Source organism: Molossus molossus, unplaced genomic scaffold (assembly GCF_014108415.1).
Source record: "Molossus molossus isolate mMolMol1 unplaced genomic scaffold, mMolMol1.p scaffold_m16_p_14, whole genome shotgun sequence".
Lineage (NCBI taxonomy): Eukaryota > Metazoa > Chordata > Mammalia > Chiroptera > Molossidae > Molossus > Molossus molossus.
Window position 1 is genome coordinate 38,611,390 of NW_023425349.1, and position 20,036 is coordinate 38,631,425.

Consider the following 20,036-nt stretch of genomic DNA (forward strand, 5'->3'; position numbering starts at 1 on the left):
GTTTCTACCTTTCTCTCCCTGTTCCTTCCTCTCTCTCTAAAATCAATAAAGAAAATAGAAAAAAAGAACTGAGCCCAACCCCTTAGGGATTTCCACAGGGTTGGTTGTCAGGTGCTTGGTGACAAGTGGCGGGGGCAAAAGGCTTCAGGTGGCTTCAAGGCCAGGGAGTGTGGGTTAGTATCTTATCTCTGCCCATTTCTGCCTAGACCACGAGTCTTACTTAAACTCCCTGAATCTTACTTTCTTCATCCCTAAGAAATTGCCTGAATGTGAACTTTAGCCGAGATAATGTTTGTGGAAATACTTAGCTCATGGTAAGTCTCAAAAAAAAGTTTCCTTCCCCTTTCCCTTTCCTGACTCGTTAAGTTCTGCCAATGCTCATCGCTAACCCCTGAACCCATGAATAACATTTCCTTCTGCTTTCGCGTTCCTGGCTGACTTTTGTTTGCCTTATTAACTACTTGGAAAGTAACGAGGCTGGATTTGTTTTGTTTTCTGTTCTACTCTGCAGTTTGTCAAAAAGCCATGTACCTTAAAAAAAAAAGTGGGTTTTGTCACTCCTTGTGAAGTTTTTTTGAATCTTAAGCAAATAGGACACAAAACAAGATCATGTTCCCTCTTGTTCCCCATAACATCCAGACAATAATTGATGACTTCAAGTAACAGTAACAAATAATCTTTCCCATAAGAAAAAATAAGTGAACCCAGCCTAGTTTCCCAACTTCGATTTCTCTCCTGGGGTCCAAGCCAGAAAGCTGAAATCTATATGACAAAGCAAAGCTGAGAATCATGCTACCATTTGCTGGGGATGGTTCTGTAACACGCCTTAGTGGCAGTGGCTGGAATGGTCAGAAAGAGATACAGCATTTTGGACCACACTCTGGACTCGAGCTTAGAGATCACTGATATACTGGGTCTTGAAGAATGCTTGGTACAACTTACAGTCAAGCTCCAGAGAGGTGACCATTTTTGTTGTTGAATGATAAATTATTTTCTTCTTGAACGTCTCAAATCATTTGGCTCCAAGGCCTTTACTAGTTGTCATAGAGTACCATTTTTTAATTCCTTTGACAGCAGGAAAACATCCCCTCCTGGGGGCACTTAATTTCTTGCTTGTTACTTGGTGATGAATAGGCCTCCAGGCCTTTGGCAGCTGTGGGCCAGAGTCACGCCACCAGGGTGTGAGAGACAACCTCAGGGTAACCTGTGCCTGGCGAGCCGACGACCTAGGGAGAGAGTCTGGCTTACTGAGATGAGGAGGGAGTCAGCAACACCCACACTGGATTACCAAGTATCAGTCGGGCTTTCGCAAGAACCTCTTTCATTTCTTGAAATAGGATCGATTCTCCTAAAATAAAATGCATGAAGTGCCCCAAGTCATTGATTTCTTTCTTTTGTTTTTGTTTGTTTGTTTTTTAATGAACCACATAACTTTCCCCCAAGCAACATAGTCCAAGCCCACAGGAAAGCATTATCTTTTGTCCAAACCCCACACTCGTTCTACCCTTAGCTCGTTCGGCAGAGACTGATAGCTCATGCCTTCCATTAAACTAGTTAAAAAAACCTCTTACCGGGATTCACTCCTTCATCAGTGTGACTAATTACACCAATTCACTGTTCCTTTCATACAGAGATGTTAAACTCCGACTCTCAAAGACACGCCACCCTAGAGACATCTGCTTCCTGGTTTGCTCTGTTTCCTTTCTTAACTTAGTGAAAAATACTCGGTGGCCCAGAAAACACCAGCTAAGCAAAATCTAGAGGTGAGAATAGACTGGTTTCAAGCTAGTGAAGGGTCAGGTCAAGGAGAAGGTATTGAAGCGAAAGTAATTGGGAACTAATGGTATGAAAAGACAGAAAATAATCTCATCATCCAACAATTCAGGGAAGGCATTCAGCCTACAGAGTCCAGTGACAAGTCCCAGATACCTCTGCATGGTGACAGAAGAAAATGATGAAATATTGAAACAGTTGGAGGCCCCAAGGCCCCACGGTGGAGCAGGAGCTCCGGGACAGCAGCGGCACTAGGCTGGACTTGAACACAAGCCTGCTAGATGGTGATTACATTTTTCTAAGCCATCACATGTTGGAAATTTTTCCCAGCTGGTGTGGCTCAGTGGATTGAGCATTATACTGCGGACTGTCTGGCCCCAGTTCAATTCCAGGTCAGGGCACACACTGGGGTTGCAGGCTTGATCCCCAGTAGGGGGCGCGCAGGAAGCAGCTGACCCATGTTTCTCTCTCATGTAGATGTTTCTATATCTCTCTCCCTTACTCTCTCTCCAAAAAAAATAATAATAAGACAAAAAAAATATATCTTGGGCATTAAAGAAGTGGGAACCAACAGCTCTGTGAGCTTGGGAAGCCACTTCCCATGGACCCACGGTCCAAATTGAAATTGCACTTTTAAAGGAAGATATGGAGACACAAGTTCAACTTCATAAAGTATGATAACCTTAACTTTCTCTCTGGAAATTTCTTTGCATGGAACTGCTTTAGCTGAGTCCACAGTAAATATTTTGTAGAGGCCACGTATATCGACACAAGCATACTGTGTTGACCCAAAGAGCTAAATCCCATTTCTCATTTACAGTGCGTGGCAAGTTCTTTCAAGATCTTGTCTTTCTGGCTAATTAATCTGTTGGTAAACACCGTGTAAAAAAGCACAGCATCTTCACGATCACTGTTGGAAAACCATTTTGCATACTGGGTTAAATAAACCGCGTAGGAAATAGGTCCTCCTGACACCCTTTCCTTCTGAAGTTGCCCAAACTAACTCTGTTTATTGTTTCAGCTTAGGGCTTTCATGTGTGCTTGGCTTAATGCCTCTTAGGATTATTGAAAGCAAAAGAAAAAAATAAGAAAAGATAACATGTTGCTACAAGTTCATTTAACGTACTCGATTTATGACAGTACAAAGAACACCGAGTGGGGTTCCCATTTAAATCGTGTCTTGAACATAAAGATCTGGGGCTGCTAGAGTTCTGAGTGTGACAGTCGGTTTTCAAGAAGCTGTTTAACAGCGGGATATCAGATTTCGGAGTCTTGACCTCACTATTTAGAACTCGATTCCTTTTCAATGGTTTGTTACTTGAAACTCATTTTTAAGGAATTGTCAGAAGTCAGGCTCCTGGCTTTTTAGGTTTGTAGGTAGAAAAGCCATATGTAAAATGATAAATAATTTTTGATAAACGGAGCTTAATTAAATCACAGATTTTGGAATTTATAGCTTGAAGGGGCATCCGTGATCATCTCTACACCAGAGACAGTCCTGGAGACACGGTTCAGACCAGACAATACACTGTTCTTTCTACTGCCCTGGGCTAACCAGGAAGCAAGAACACAGGGTTTTCCCATGAGGCTCCTGGCCTCTCCACCACCTTCGGAATGTACTTTACCCATCGTATGTTTAGCTTAAGCCTTATCTTTTATGTTTAGAATTTTGAGAAATACAAACAATAGTGCAGTTGCAAAATACCCTGTTTGCCCTGAAATATATTAAATAAAGGGAATATTTAAAATCACTTTCACTGACACCATACACAGTATAATTAATGTTAAGTGTCTGTGATAAATTGTGCCTAACGAATTGTTCAGGCATCATAAGCATTATGAGAAGACCACAGTTTTATTAAACACTGAAAATTGTATTTTTTCCAGTGGTTGTAAGATAACGAAGTGCCAACAAGTGGCGGAAGAAATGCAAAGTCAGTTTTGCACAGGACTCACAAACACCGAGACATATTATGCCCATGGAGACAGCCTCCATCTAGACAAAGGGGAAAATGCCTTTATGTTCAGTAAATGCGTAAAATTAGGAAAATATGAAGAACAGCTAATCATCAATATTGCATGCATGTCTGTATCTCCAATCTCTTTTATTTTAACAGCATACATTTATTCCTTTATTTTATTTTTTCCATCACCATTCACCCCCCTGTGTCCTCTTCCACCTCCACCCACCCCACAATCACCACACTGTTTTCTTTGTTCATGAGTTCTTTCTCTCTTTTCTTCTTTTTAGCTCAACCCCTTCACCCCACCAATACCAAGCCCCAACAGCATTTTGTTTTGTTTTTTAACTCTAGTTGAAAGTGGAAACTTGCTCTTCCAGGTTTCAAGTTTTATTTTTCAGAGGGATTATTGATATTGAGGAAACTAGAAGGCACCCTAGTTTGAAGCCTCCAAATTTACTAACTCTTCCTTAAAATGTTTGCTTTCAACTGAGTGGCATGCCAGGGTTTTAATTTATACGAGCAGATTTTATTATACAAATAAGCAGACACTGTCTGGGAGACAAAATTGAAGCAGCTCTGATAGTTTTATTAATTTATTTGATTTACTTCTGGTTTCTCTTACCCAATCTTATTTATGTCAAAGTCAGTTGAAGCAGACTTCATTATGTAGTGAAATGCAATTTGAACACTTTTTATTGGGACATGGTGATTCAATCATTTCTCTCCTTAAATCCTATTAGCTCTTCCTACATTATTTTGTACAGGCTGAATCACATAAGATGAAATTCCAAAAGAAACTTAAGAATTTGTAGGGAGGGATGAAATAATATCCCAACAATTCTTTAAACTATGACTACTAAGTTATACAACAATTAACATTATTGCCACTTTGTAATATGATAGCATGTTTTCTCTGAAGAAAATTAACTGAGTTATTGAGCTTAACTTTTTAAAGTAAACTTTTGAGGCAACTGTAGTTCCTAATCGTTTTGCTATGGAATCATCAGAAGTGCTGAGCCTAATCTGACCCACTTTGGCATTTCTGCATTTTGTTGATTATGTGGATTACAAAATTTGCTAAATCACTACCTGATCTTTTCCTCTTCAAATAGTAGAGTTTCGGAGTTTTCGCATTTTCATAACTTTATGCAGTGTTTGTGAAAAAATAAATAGAGATTCCTCTTGTTTGCTATTTCCCTTTTGTGTCAGGTATAGTGTTAGTACATAGGGCAAGCTCAGTTCATAAATGCAACTAGTTGCCAAATTCCATTTCCATGTTGACTGCTTGAAGACAGTAGCCATTTTCTCACGGAGACACTGCCCAGGTGCTTAGAATGACAAGACCATTCCTTAAATGCCCTTTAAACCTCTGCGCTGTCTATACCCTCCAAATCATGATTCCTACGCCCTAACCCATCTGGAGTAAATAAAGATTTCCATGTTTAAGAAAGAGGGCAGAAGAGCTCTATGCTGATCAGAGAGGGCAGCCAAATGTCCGCGAGGTGGACAGAGTCAGGTAGAACTCACCAGTGACAGAGGTACAAGCCTGTCCCTTGGGCACTTGCCTCCTCATCCTTCCACACTGGGTCTGGCCTACAGCAACCTTCTCCAAACTCTAATATGCCTGGGAATCATCTCGGGTTCTTTCAACCATCATGCTCTCTGGTCTCACCTCCAGCAATTTGAATTTGATAGATGTTGATTCGGATGCAGGGATTTGATTCTTACAAAGCATGTCTAGTTATTTCTCTCTCTCTCTGTCACACACACACACACACACACACAGACACACACACACACACCACACACACAAGAACCCCACAGTGAGGATTATAGGTCCAGAAGCTTTTGCTTGCTGGAGAATACAAATAGTCGATGGGCTAGCTAAAGGATGCAGAGTTAGAGTAAATAGATACAGGTCTCCTCCAACAGTGGTGTTCCCAGCTTTTCTAGAAATTCAAGAGGAAAAAAATTGGGCAAAGCCTCAAACAAAAGGCCAGCCCAGGACTCTACCATCACCTCCCAAAGACATGTGGCTGCCACTGGGTAGCTGTCCATCAAAGATGAGGCCTTGAGAGCCTGGTCTTTACCATTTGAAGTCATTCTCCACTGTGCTGTGATAGGTAGTTTAGAATATCAAAAGTACTTATTTTTATAGTATAGGAGTGAATATCAGGATTTAAACTATGGACAAAATGAGAAAGTTGAGATATACTATCTCATCAGTTAAATTAGCTAAATTTCCAACATAAGCTGCTTCAGATCCTTTGCAGACCAATGTCTGTATGCTTGGGGAAAGCATGAAAGAAAGCTGGCTGAATGGCTAAGCAGAGGCAAAGAAAAAAGACTTTTGGTAGTCACCCTGCCTAGGTTCAAATCCTAGTTCTTCTGCCTATTATCTACAGATCCTTGGGCAAGTTGCTTAATTTTTCTGTGCCTTATTTTCTTCAGCTTTGAGACTTGAGTAACAATAATACCTACTACATAGAGCTATTATACAAATTAAATGAGATAAATATGTGTAAGCACACTGTACAGTGGCTGGCATATATTAACTGTATAAAAATATTCATTATTATTATTATGATAGAGATAAAATTAAACCTTAGTTGATAACATTCATTAATTAAGTTCTGAACTTTCTGAGCCAGCTTTTACTTTTAGATTAGTCAGCATAAATTCCGGTGAGGGGTTGCCTAGGTCTTGACTCATACAAAACTTTCTTATTAGTCCCAGGAAGGAGCCGCCCGACACACCTGAAAGGGTTGGTCCTGAAACCTCCCTGCCTCTTACCCAGAACCTCCTGGCTTTCTTTGTGACACCAAGACTCCTCAATCATCTTCCCCAGCAGCCCCTTCTCGGTCCCTGAGCCTCACATGAGCCCAGTGACCGCTTCAGTCCCCGAGGTTACCCTCTATTGTACTTTTCCAGGAATCGTTCTTTCGTTTTCACATCCCTACTCTTCGCAGTCTCCTTCTAGAAGCTTCTAGATGCCTATCTTGTTGCCAGTGCTCTGTACAGTCACTCCTGGCACTTGGACTTCAGGCCTAAGGAAGTATCCTTTCCTCATACAAAGCACAGAGCGTCGACACACCTGGAACCTAACTGACGAAAGCAGTCAGGAGAACTCTCGAAACATAAACAACTTGGGAGGCGAAAGGGAAAAAGCAGAAAAGAAGCTTCAAACCCAGTAGTGAGTAGAACTAGCCACAGGGATAGATAGGGTGCAAGTCAAATGGAAAGGTTGCCTGGCTTCTGCTCCTAACACAATCAGTGAGGAATTTAACTTATTAGCCATGCCTGCTGTTCAGTGAGGTAGAGATGTACTTTTTCCCGCAAAACGGCAGTAATATTGCAAGTATAGTAATGCATTTGTTCAGCAGTAATATTACAAGTACATGCATTTGTTCACACGAGCTTTGTGTACACCTGCCGTGTCCTGGGCACCGTGTTAGTAGCCAGAGGAGCCAGAGCACTTGTTTGTGCATAGAACAGCCCATGATTAGAAACTTAAAAACTTGTCAAAAAATATTTCCGTCAATGATTTTCTTTTTTTAAAATAAGTTTTTATTGGTTTCAGAGAGAGGAATGGAGAGGGAGAGAGAGATAGAAACATCATTGAGAGAGAAACATCGATTGGCTGCCTCCTGCCTGCAACCGAGCATGTACCCTGACCAGGAATCAAACCAGTGACCTCCTGGTGCATAGAACAGTGCTAACCAACTGAGCCACACTGGCCGGGCTCCATTTGAGATGTTCAATGTCATTCAAAGACTACTGTCACTGAATTCTCAGGGAAGATGTGACTTCCTGATTATACATATTCATCTTCCAACAGAGACATATGAATACATGCGCTCAACCTAGTCTAAACTTTCATCCCCCGTCCCCTCTACCCTGCCCCATCCTGGAGTCTCAGTGTTACAGGTTCCAGATAGACTGATTAGTCATAGATTTGTTTTATTTCATTTCATTGGGAAATTTTTCCATATTGGCAAATCAACCCAGGTACATGCCAAAACACACACAGACCCCACTCCAGGGGAAACAAAGGACTCATCAAATTCTCTTTTTGGAAATAATTCCACCCTTTTCTCTGATGTCTCAATCCAATTAGTTGCTCTTGGGCTGCACCTCCGCTTCATGCTACTACATGCACGGGGTGCAGGGGGTCTGGAAATCTCCGATACACAACACGCTGATTGTATCATTATTCGTCATGATGGACTTTGGACTACAATTGAGTAATTCATACTCTGGTCTTTTTTAAGTTATAAAGATAATTAAGAGAATCAATATTTGGTCAGAAAAGAATTTGTTCATTTTGGCTAACCTCATCATTCTAATTCATCTGCACGCATCCAGCCCAGTGAAGCCTTGCTGTGTGGCGTTTCGGAGAAATACATGTTACTCTACTTATGAAAAGACGAATATGAGGTACTGGTCATATATATGAATCTGTGTGAGCGTATATGCCTGTGACAAAGTAGGTGCTTAAAACATTGGCTCCTTGAGGTCCCTTCCTCATGCTCTTCCTGGGGAAGAAACGCCCCGCATCGACGCTGACTCATGTTTTTCAAAAGATTCCCTAAAGGCCAGAGGTCTACAAGGATTTTGACCCCTTTTAATTAGTCAGTTTGGAAACACGGACCTTTGCATGGAAAACGAAAGACTGAGTCAAAGAGGGTGAGTCAGAAAAGTGACTTGTCTATTCTAGAAGGTGTTCACACGTGGCTGACATCGGGATGGGCTGCTAGTGGAATGGGTGGCGAGGAGTATTATTAGCTCTGCGTCCCCTTGGCCTCCCTGGAACAGGGTGACTCAGGCAGGTGCTGTGAGTGCCTCAACTTTCACATCATTGCCCCAAAATACTCCATAAATGTATGCACCTCAAATTGCTCCCAAAATACTCAGCATTCTGAATTCTGTCTTTGGAAAGATGGACATCAATTCACCTAGAAAATGTGATGTGACAATCTCAGAGTAGTGAAGACATTCAAGAAAGGCTCCGAGATCTATGGTACTGAATGATTTACCTAGGATTTTCTGAAATTAAACAAAACAGGAAAAACTTTTTAGGATGGGCTCAGGAGGAGTGGAATTTTACAGGATTTTAATGACCAAATATAAATGTTTAATCATTATCTTGTACATCTGACACCAATATAATGTTATATGTCGACTGTAATTGAAAAATAAATTTTAAAAGTCAAAGTTAAAAAAATAAATAGAAATAAGGGTTGATTATTCATGATTATTTAGCATTCCTGGTAATACCTCCATTGAGAAAACCTCACAACTGGCCCAGTGGGCTCTGTGTCGACCCTTATATTAAAGACTGGTCCTGGGGTCGGCCGACCGCTGCTTCCTTTCTTATTCAACAGTAAGTTCACTCCCCGTCATCTGGCATTCTTCAGCTTTTATGTTGGAAGGTTAATACACTCAGCACACCTTGATAAACCCACATGAAAGGTGCATTATGAATACTACACTTCCTCTTGCAGAGTTAGAAAATTGCTAGATAATATTTTGTGAAAAGGTCAGCAGTAGCACGAGGCTACAAAGAGGTCCAGACTTAGCCGAGGCTGATCTGGGCCTGAACAGAAACTCTCCAGTGTGTTGGGGTACAATTTGGGTTTGTTATTGTTTCTCCTAACCCATCAGAGCCTCAGTTTTCCCAGCTGCAAAACAGACTAATCATATGCACCTTCCAGCAGTAACAAGAAATTATTTATTTTTAACATGAAAATGGAACTCATAGTGCCTGGCACATACAAGGCATTAGATGCTGGTTGTTTTGAAATAATAAAGAATGCAGACATTACAAAAGGTGCTCATGATGTTAAGAAACAGGCCGAGTAAGAATGGAGTATCTAAAATATCAAGTATTGCACCCTTAGTTTAGAAAATGTGATATTGAAACTCCATATGTGGGAAAATAAAGCAATATTAAATAAATTTTTATAAAATAATTTGTTAGCCTGATCAGTGTGGCTCGGTGGTTGAGCGTCGACCCATGCACCAAGAGGTCGCTGGTTCAATTCCCAGTTGGGGCATGTAGGAGGTGGCCAATCGATGTTCTCTCTCATCGATGTTTCTATCTCTCTCTCCCTCTCCCTTTCTCTCTCTAAAAAAAAAAAAATCAATTAAGAAAAAAAATTTTTAAATAAAGAATTTCTATTACATTTTAAAACTTTATCCAACTTTTTTCTAGATCATTTCTCAAATTTACTGAGAAGGTCCCCTGACCCTACTAGACTTTTTACCTTTAAAAAAAAAATCTCTCTCTCTCTCTCTCTCTCTCTCTCTCTCTCTCTCTCTCTCTCTTTTGGCAGCCTTATTCATTTCCTCCCTCTGGAGAGTTACATTAAAAAAAAAAAAAATACACGGAGAAGATGAGCCAGCGTGTCTCTGCAGATAGTTCAGCAGATAGCACAGGATGGTTAGAGCTGGAGGTGCCCAGGCTGGCCAGGGAGCCAGGGAAATGCATCTCCAGGGGCAGATGGGCGGGCGTGAAGGAGCACAATTAGGCCCGGAATGCAGGAAGGGAGAGAAGGCTGAAAGCTAATCGCCCCAGCAGCTAATGTATATCAAAGGAGCTCTGCAATGACCAGAGGTTTACACAAGAGGCAGCACAGAAGGAGCCTGGGTCCAGGGCCTGGCTAGAGCGAGGGGAGTGAGGTTCATGCCTTGTACACAAAATTTAAGGGAACACCCAAAATTCAGTATTCGAGATGAATGTTATTTTAATGCAATATTTTCATAAATAAAAACTAATGCAAACAACTATGGTGAAAAATATTACAATTTTGAATAAATATAGGTTCTGACTCAGTCTGGGGTCAGGATAGCACTCACCTAATCCCAGCAGTTCCAGATCTTGTCTTTATGTAAAATTTTGCTATTTTCTTCATAAATTGTTTTTGCATTAATTTTTGTTTCTTTAAAATACTACATTAAAATAGTATTTATCTTGGCTTCTGAGGTTGTTGGTGCCCCTTTAAATTCTGCACCCTACGGGAGGGCCTCACCTGCCTTGCCCTAGTCCTGGCCCTGCCTGGGCACAGAGGGAGCTGGGTGAAAGCCCAGAGGAGCTGCTTAGAAGCTAAATGGGGACACCTTCTAGAAGGCTGTTTGTAGGGTTTTTAGAAATCCCAACACTGAATTAATTCTCAAGTCGATTTAAGAATAATTAGTAGATGACAAAAGCAGGCAACAGAGACCACAGATCTGACACTATTGTCTTTATTGGTACACACGTTTGGCTCTGAATGATCAACTACATCACAAATTCCAATACAACAGATCTTCGTTTCATGAACATGTCTGTATAATAAAGAATTCCAAGCTCCACTGTTCACATTGATATTTGTGGACAAGTTCTGGAGTTTCTGAACATAGTAAAAGAATGCAAGTCATGTTTTAGGTCCACTCTCTTGCATCAAATACGAGAGAGGGAAATAAAGTTAAGCAACATGTAGCGATCCACAGAGACCCCTCCCTCCCCCATCCCCTTAGATCATGGTGCAGCATCAGACGGCAGGACTGCTGAGACCCACTGCAAGGCAGCAGACAGGCCCAGCATAGGAGGCTGGTTGCTCATTGCCCACAGTGGGAAAGGGAGACCTCTGACAGAGGATCAGTGTAACACCCAGACTGCATGCCCAGCAGCAGAGGGGTCTCCTTGGGGAACATCACCCATACCCACCCACACAAGTCCCCTCCTTTCAAATGTAGGCAGAAGGCATGGGGACCACATGAATTCATCCACAACCCAATAACCCATCCCATAGCTCGGCCCACACACAGAAGCTTGGCGTGCGAGGACATGGATCTCTTCTAAGAGAACAAAGAGAGCACTGGGAGGTTCACACCAAGGACTGTACCATGGAGCAGCTATCATACCCCGGTCTAGCTAACATCCACTTTAATTACAACTTGGGATGCCATGTGCAGGAAATAGCAGAGAGTACACATTGCCCCAGAAGACAAACAAGATTTAAGAAGTGAGAGAGAAGCTCATCCCCTTACTTGGCCATCAGTTCCCCTTCCAAAGCTCAGGAGTTAAGGAATCAAAGGCAGAGCTCCCTGCCACCAATATCTTACTAAGAAAATGAGTTTTTTTTCTTCAAAACCAGTTTTGATAAAGATCTAGGTAGGGTGCAAGAAAAAAATAAAACCTTATATGTAACTGGAGGAATTTACCAACTCAAAACAAAGGCTTGTAAGAGGGAAGAAATACCCTAAAAGTAACAGCACTTGGGAAAGAGGAAAATGGTCCTTGCTAAATAAGGCTCAGGCAGTGATACGGATTCATAATTGCTCCTGTGGGTATCAGGAAACAGCACTAATGGAGCGAAGAACTAGGAAGAAATGTGATCATTAGCATCATGGTTTCCTTCATGCACAGAGAACAGGAGGGAGGAGGGCAGAACAAATTGGACAGAGGAATTGATAGTGATGGGCCAGGATAGAGACAATGTGAGACCCAGTTAGTCCAGCTGGCCGGGGTACTCCACTAACACATGGTAAGAACGCGAGTTCTGTCCTTGGGCAGCCAGTTTGTTTCTCTCTGTTCTTTAGCAAGACTGAAGGCCAACTCACTTGCAAAAGTAAACTCTTTTCAGGAGCAAAGGTGGGAATGATGATTGGGCAGGAGAGTAAAAATGGATCTGAAATTCCATCACTCTTGCAGAAGAATAAGTCGGGTGGCTGGTCAGTGGTGCCATCCCTGCTTATTTTACAAGCTGACATATCATGTAGTCTCCTGTAGTAAAGACATTCCCTAACATGGAGACTAGTTCTTCTGATATAATTAGATAGTGTAGGATTTTATCCTGCCCCCTCCACTTTGTTGGAACATTAGGGATATGGCACTTAGTCTAAATGCCTTCATTATCTAATAACGAGCTTGGGTTCCACTTTAATGCACCCAGAAGGTCAACGGCATGGTTAAATGAATGTGCTAAATAATAGCAACAAGATAAAAAGAATGTTGATGTCTACATATGTTCGTAGCATATATAGTAATGATAAAAATAATAAAAAACTAGGCATTAGATTCCTGTTCTCTTTGTAGAATTCTTCCCCAGCCCTTTGGTTCAAAATCATACAAATCTAATCTCTTATAAATCATAGGAATCTATCTGTTCTGAACTCCTTGTTTAGAATCTGTCGACTGTAATATTATTGTGCAAAATACCAACACGGACATATTGCTGGAGAATATTATTGAGAGTTCCTCTGGCCAGAAACCCAGTTTAGGCCTAGATGCCTAAGACATCAGAAAAAGCTAGAGATTATTGGGCAGCTAACTTCATCAAGTTTAAGTAAGGTTGGATGTCTAAGGGGAGATTCCAAGTCATCAGAGGCCCTTGCACCCGGGATCCTGGTAGAAGAAAGGCATCCCTAAATACAGGAAACATATCCGATATAACCAGCCTGGCCCTAAAAGACCCAGCATGCTCCATGAAAGGAGTTGGCTGACCAGCAATCCTCTTATGGAGTCATCAAGAGTGCTGACCCTAAGCCAGAGCTCTCGGGCTGGCCTGGTGGAGCAGAGGGCATCTTACTTCCTGGGCCTTCCCGGCCCACAGCACAGGCCTCATGCCCTCTATGATGTTCACCATGTGACAGCTGAGCTCTTATGGATTTAGGATCCCTCTGGACCAGACCTGACATGGCCAATCTAACCCCCCCCCCCCAGCTCTACCTTAACCCATGTACCATGAATATGAAATCTGAAACTGGCAATAACACCCCCGTCCCCGTACTCCCTATGGATTTTCCAGCATACTCCACCCAAGATGAACCACTGTGATAGAAATAGGAATAAAGCCCAGTCCAGGAAATGGTTAGATTTTCTAGCACAGGACATTCACAAGACTAGGAAGCTGTACATCCAAGCGATGTTATCTGGTCATATCTAACTGCTAGAATTACAGGAGAGTTTTTATTCCATCTTTGTTTCTTATGGTTTCCAAATTTCCTACTATAGCCTACATTATTTATTTTTATTTAAAAATATCTCACTTTCGGGCTCCTGGAGGCATTTGGGGTAATTAAGACTTAATTATGTCTTACTGGCAGAAACCATCGGGTCTACACCAACTCAGTACCCAAGCCATCGTGGTTTGCCTGGGACTGCCCTGCTTCGAAACTGAAAGTTTCACATCCTACGACCTCCTCAGTCCTGGTGGTCACTGCACTACTGACATTCCCTTTTCCTAAGGGCCACAAACACTGCCTTTTAATTTTCCACTCCCCGAGGAGGTCAGGCATCCAGAAACACAAAGCATTCTGTCAGCACAGGGAGCAGGCTGGGAGGGGACACCACCCTCCCACTTAGGGTCTGACCCAGAGAAGCCAGATGGCCTTTGTGCGTGGCTATCAGGTGGAAGTAAGAAGGGGTTCGTTCCCTAGTTCTTTCCCTGTCCATGGTATGGAGCAAATTCATCTTACCCGCCTTTCAAGAGAAGCAACAACTAACCAAAGAACACTCGGACACACAAACAGAAAACGACAGGATCCGTGAGGGTCGGGGCAGCGAGGCTGTGCCTCCCTGAGGAGAGCTGGCATGATGAGTCACCTGAGACAGCCAACCGTGGGGCGTCACCCTCAAGGGCTGGCAGAGTTAGTAAAGATGGAGAAAACGCTCACTTTACAAGAAGAAACTCTGCATCTGTTACAATCACCACCATCAAGGTCTAAGTGTCACATCCAAGAAAAGCTTCCAACGTGCCATCTCGACCTAGCCACAGGGAGCCCTGAGCTGCTCAGAGCATCTGGGTAGCAGGAGTTTCCTACCAACACAAGAGGCTCCTCTGTGTTAGGACTTGCTGAGCTGGCCCCGGTCCACAATCTGCTGGCACATGCAAGAGTGACCAACTGGAAACCCAAAGTGGGGGTGTAGCTTGATTGGATTTACTCTGCAGGTGCCCACTCTCCAGTTGAGCTGGGCCTTGGGAAACACCAAGCATGAATGCATTAGGATCCTGTATCTGCTGGCATGCCTCCATCCCTACCCTGATGATCTGGTGAAACTGGATTGAAATGTTTGAGGTGAGGGGACGATCGTTCCTTCCTGGCTGTCTGACGATGGGGAAGTCAAACAGTTTTCAGGCTGTCACTATGAGTGTCTCCTTGACCTGAATCCATAATTGTTTTTACTTTTCTGCTGTTAGCTGTAGGATAGAAGTATTTTCTCTAGGGATCTAGGGATCCTATAATCAGGTGGCATTTCTTTTTTGATAATAAATAATATCACCCAGTGGTCAAATGCTAATAAAACGATGTCTCTTATTTGACTTGTAAATGTGCTTGAAACTGGTTTGCTAACAAATCTTCACCTCAGCGGAGTCTGTAACATGGCTTACATTGTAAATGTAATTATGCAGCATGTATTCATTTCCTTTCTTCTAGGGAACTCAAGTTGCTTTTTGAAGCATTATTTGATAGCTTCTTACCATCTTCTCTGGAGCTGAAGAGAGAATATAATATCAAGCTGTTCCAGCGAGCGTGGGGGGGGGGGGCATGGCACCAAGACGGAGGGAGAATTGAACTGGGACTTACAGAATTCAAGCCATGTGCCATGAAGACCCCCAAGGGGTGAATTGTCAACTCAGTGTGCCGTAAAGAAAGCAATTTCTAAGGATCCTAAAATAACTGCCTTCTCTCTGTCCTAACACCCATGCTGGGCACAATGGACTTAGCTTATTTTTAAAGTGCAGGCCGTGGCCTTCGAAGGGATATAAATAGTTCCCAAGCCAGCTATTATTTGGCTAATTAAATGCTTAGAAGAATAGATATTTTTTGAAAGACAAAATTAAGAGGCAAAGGACATAGATAAGTGCTAAAGAAATTGTTTCTACGTGTTTTTAAATCCTACCCCTGACCATCGAAATGGGCCACAGGCACGGATTGCCCTCCAGGCCACTCTCTCTGTGTCCTCATCCTTTAATGAGCTCCTAGGGTCCTGGATAGAATTCAGAATTTTCACTCAAAGTAACACTGCACATGTGTTCAAGACTTCTGAAGTTCTGTGAAAAATATCAGCTTCTTTCCCTCCCTTTGCTGGTAACATAGTGATGGTGTGGGATGACAGTTAAGGGGAGCAGGAGGGTGCCCTGTGTGATCTTTCAGCTACTGTTAAAGCACTCCTTCCCTTTATAACATTTTATTCCCTTATTCTTAGCTGGTCTATGAATCTGTGCTTATCTACATAATTGCCTAATAAGCATGTAATCAATAGGAAAATATGTGTGAGCGTGCAGGTGCGCACGCACACGCACGCGCACGCGCACACACACACACACACACACACAATAATACCTGGAGAGGTATGGCACATTCTTCAGTAAATCAATAAAGATCCATTTCTTTGGAAATGGAATCAAAAGGAGAAAATGTCAGAGTTGTTTATATGCCACAGGGAGTCACTAGCCCTAGATCTACATAGAGGGCATGCTCTGTGGGAACACATAACAGTACATATTTAGAGACAATTCTCATTTAATTTAGGCCCTAGCCTAGGACCCTAGCTAATTTACAAGTCTGCTCTAGGAAAGACACAATTTTAGGAATGACAATAAGTCTATGGCATTTGCTTTTCCTGCAGGGGAAGCTGTTACACGTTCCCACTCTCCAAGAGAACCCAAGATTGATGACTTGGGGGTTTTGCTGTTTAGTGTTTTTACTTCATCTTTTCTTTATTGGTCTTTCAGCTCCCTTTGTACCCTGCCTGGCAAAAAGATTTTCTCAGCAGTCAAGGAGAGGATAGTAGCACAACTGCCCTTGAGCCGAGTTTGTAAATCCTACTGGGAAACCACCCCGTGCTCTCAGATGATGTGGTTTTCAGACATGTCTATACAGACTAGTTGAATTAAAGACCAACTCCAGACTTGATGTTGCTGAGCTCCTCAGCTCCATCTTGCCATCCTGATTGATCGAGGAGATGGGTCTATAGTTAGAGTGGCATAGCACTTTGAGGGTTTAGTCATTAGAGCACACTGCTTTCTCTTTGGAAGGTAACTTCTTGCTTGGCTAGGTTATGGAAGCTAAGGAGTGACGTCAAGATGTTGTCTGGCCAGAATTTGCAGATAACCATAGAACTCTTCTCCTCCATCAGGCATGGATTTAGCCTCCTTTAGTTCCTGCAGTGACACAGGAGCCTCCAAATACCAAATTATTATCAGGCGGTCTTGGGGGAACCTCTGGGCCCTGCAATAAAGTAGACAGACTTGCTATTGGAAAGTGCTCGGGAGCAATTCAGCCCTGTTCAGATTGCTCTAAAATCCTGCAAACCATCTCTAGACTTGGTAAATGAAAATCTGACATAGCTCCTCACAGTAAAAAATACTTCTGGGGATATAATTTATTAACATCCTTTACTTGAATGATCTTAGAAATCATTTAAAGAAGTCTGGTTTTGCTCATGGTATTTTGTTGTGGAGGTTTGTTTTCAAAGTAAAGTTACACAAGTATGGAGGCTGAGTGATTCTGGAAAAGCGACTTGTAAGCATTGTCTATAACATAAAGTATTTGTAGGAATTGATCTTTAAAGTCTGACTCAGGGGTCACAGACAGGTGGTGGACTATGGACCAAATCTGACTCAATCTGGTATCATTTATGGTTCCCACCCAGTGTGTTGAATTTTGGGAAATTCACATAAAATATTGTAATAAATGCCTGTTCTCTCTAAAACAAAAGGGAGTATCTGGTAATATCAGGCCATGTTCTAGCACTGCCTTCACAATGCCATATTGTCTTTCTGATCTGGCCTGCTTCTCATAATGACCTGCACAATCTTGTGGGTAATTGGAGTTTAGGACCCTTGCTCTAAGCTATCCTATTATAGTGCATTGTAATTATATGATGATTTCTTTAACCATTGGTCTCCCTGACAAGACTCTCTGAAAGCAAGGAATATGCCATCATTATCACCAAATCTGCAGATCCTAGCATTGTAGGAGTATTATGGGTCGTCAATAAATATTTAATGAATTGAACTTTGCCTTCTATATCAGATTCTTACAATTCGGTAAATTAAGACTGGGACCACTCTTTCTTTGTAAGATCATACATGTATTTGAAAGCCACCATCTTTGGGCAGTAGGTAGATTTAGGAAAAAGAAACAAAAATGCTGGCTTGTGGCCCAAGACTCTGATAGGTTCATGTGACATTTTGCTTTAAGCACATGGAAAAAGTTCTTAACTTTATCTGAGACTATGTTAAATTTGTTTTTCAGATGTGACCTATCCAACTTCTTAGAAGATCCCTTCACTAAAGAGGTTAGTTGTAAAAATATTCCATGGGAATCACTTAATTGAAAGCTATATCCCAAAATTGTATGGGCCTATAGCAACAGATCCCTCTGTATATCAGATCTATGCATGTTTAAATATTTTCATTTCTGGATAACTATAATTAGGATGTTCAAAGTTCATATTTTTTGTTAAAAGATTATTCCTGCTAAAATTGTTACCAAAATCTGTTTAAATTGTCTAACATATTATTTCAAACATGTCTAACAAATAAACTATTAAGTAGGCAAGTTAGTAGAAATAGAACCAATGAAAAAGGCTATGGGTCATCTTTACTTGTTAAGTCTGTTAGTAATTAATATTTCAGTAATATAGATCCACATCTGGTCAACATCTGGCCAACATCAAAGGTACATCACATCCCATGTTATGAAGGAATAATTCAACAGATATTGTTTCTGCTCTCCAGGAGCTTACAGTCTAATATAAACAAGACTACAGAAACACATACATGAGAGTGGTCATACTCTTAACAAAGGGTAACAAATACATTGAAAATAAAGGAAAAAAATATGGGATAGAGAATGACATTTAAGAAAGGTTGAAGGTAAGGAGAGAAGTAAATTGCTTTTTCATTCCAATTTCTTTGAAAAAGGATTCATGGAAGATGTATAATTTTAAGTGTTCTTCAAATCATGAAAGAGCATATGGCTTGAAGCCTAGAGGGAAACAATGTTTTTCTGCTATAAGATACTGAGTGACTGAAAAGACTGAGCTGAGTAAGGATGGCTGGGTGATTGGCCCAGAAAGACATTCCAAGGAAGGAAACATCACATGTAGAATAAATGGTCTGGAACCCTCTGGTAAAGGACAGGAGCTAAGGGGAGACTGCAGGTCTCCTCAACTTTTTTGAAATTCCTTCTAAGTGTAGGTAGTATAGAGCAATTAAGCCACAAAACCAAGACTCATCCAAAATAATAAAAATGACTAATTCAAAATTTTTGCAAAAATCTCCATGGACTCTAGGTTAAGAAAACAACCTTTGGAAACTTGCTTGTAGGATTTCTAAGAAAAGAAAACATTTCTAGATAGAACCACAGACTCAGCAGCCGTCTGGTCCACGTCCTTCTATAGGATCTCATTCATTTGTTTGCTTGTTTGCTTGCTTGCTTTCTCACTCATTTGTTCATTTTCTCTTATTGGACTTGTTGAACTGATGCTCTCTACTTTATTATTCAGCTTTATCAGTTTTATTTTCCCTCCATCAACAAAGCAAAGAAAACTTTTGAGGACGAGTTGGATTTTAGTCAACCTCAATCATAATATAGCCTCAGGCTAACTGAAGTACATTATACAGCCTGATACTGGTAGTGACAGGAGTATCAAAGTACTCTGTTCCTTAGAAAAACAATAAAAATGATGACAGATTCTCCTACCACAATATCCTGCTTTGCCTTATTCAGTATTTGACTGTTATGCATGCAGGATATTTCAAAGACCTTTGGAGGATGCTTATCTCAACCAAGAATGCAAATGTTTAAGCAATGCCTCCACACATCTTTTTCATACCATAATGAGAATGTTAGAATTAAAAATACCTTGATTTCAATTAATACCTTTTATTTCAAGAAGCTCAATAGTCTTCATATCTGCAATTTAATTTATCTTGTCATATTACATATTCCACTGAAATCTATGGTGTTGTCCAGTCTCACATATTATAAGCTTATAATTCTATTCTTCCTAACAATTAAACTCAAATTCACTGTTAACATACCTTGGGATAAATTTGAATAAATAGGGGGAAATAACACGTTTCCTCATTTGTGAACAGATCTGATACTCATTGCTAAGTCTCCTTATCCCATGAGAGTCTCAGTAGAAAGTAAGTCCCCAAATACTAACCTTGCAATAGTCCTACCTTACCCCAGAGGCAGTGCAGGATGACAGAATTTAAGGTGGGGTAAGAATATGCAAATAGACACAAGATACCCATTATTCAGTGCTAGGGAATTCCTGCATCCTGGGCAACCTAA

The 20,036-nt window shown here is 41.4% G+C and overlaps 1 protein-coding gene across 1 annotated transcript in view; it reads right to left on the reverse strand.

Moving 5' to 3' along the window:
* The window catches only part of NTRK2 (neurotrophic receptor tyrosine kinase 2), a 334,115-nt gene that overhangs the window by 120,941 nt on the left and 193,138 nt on the right, over positions 1-20,036 (reverse strand). The gene's annotated exons all lie outside the window — the stretch shown is intronic.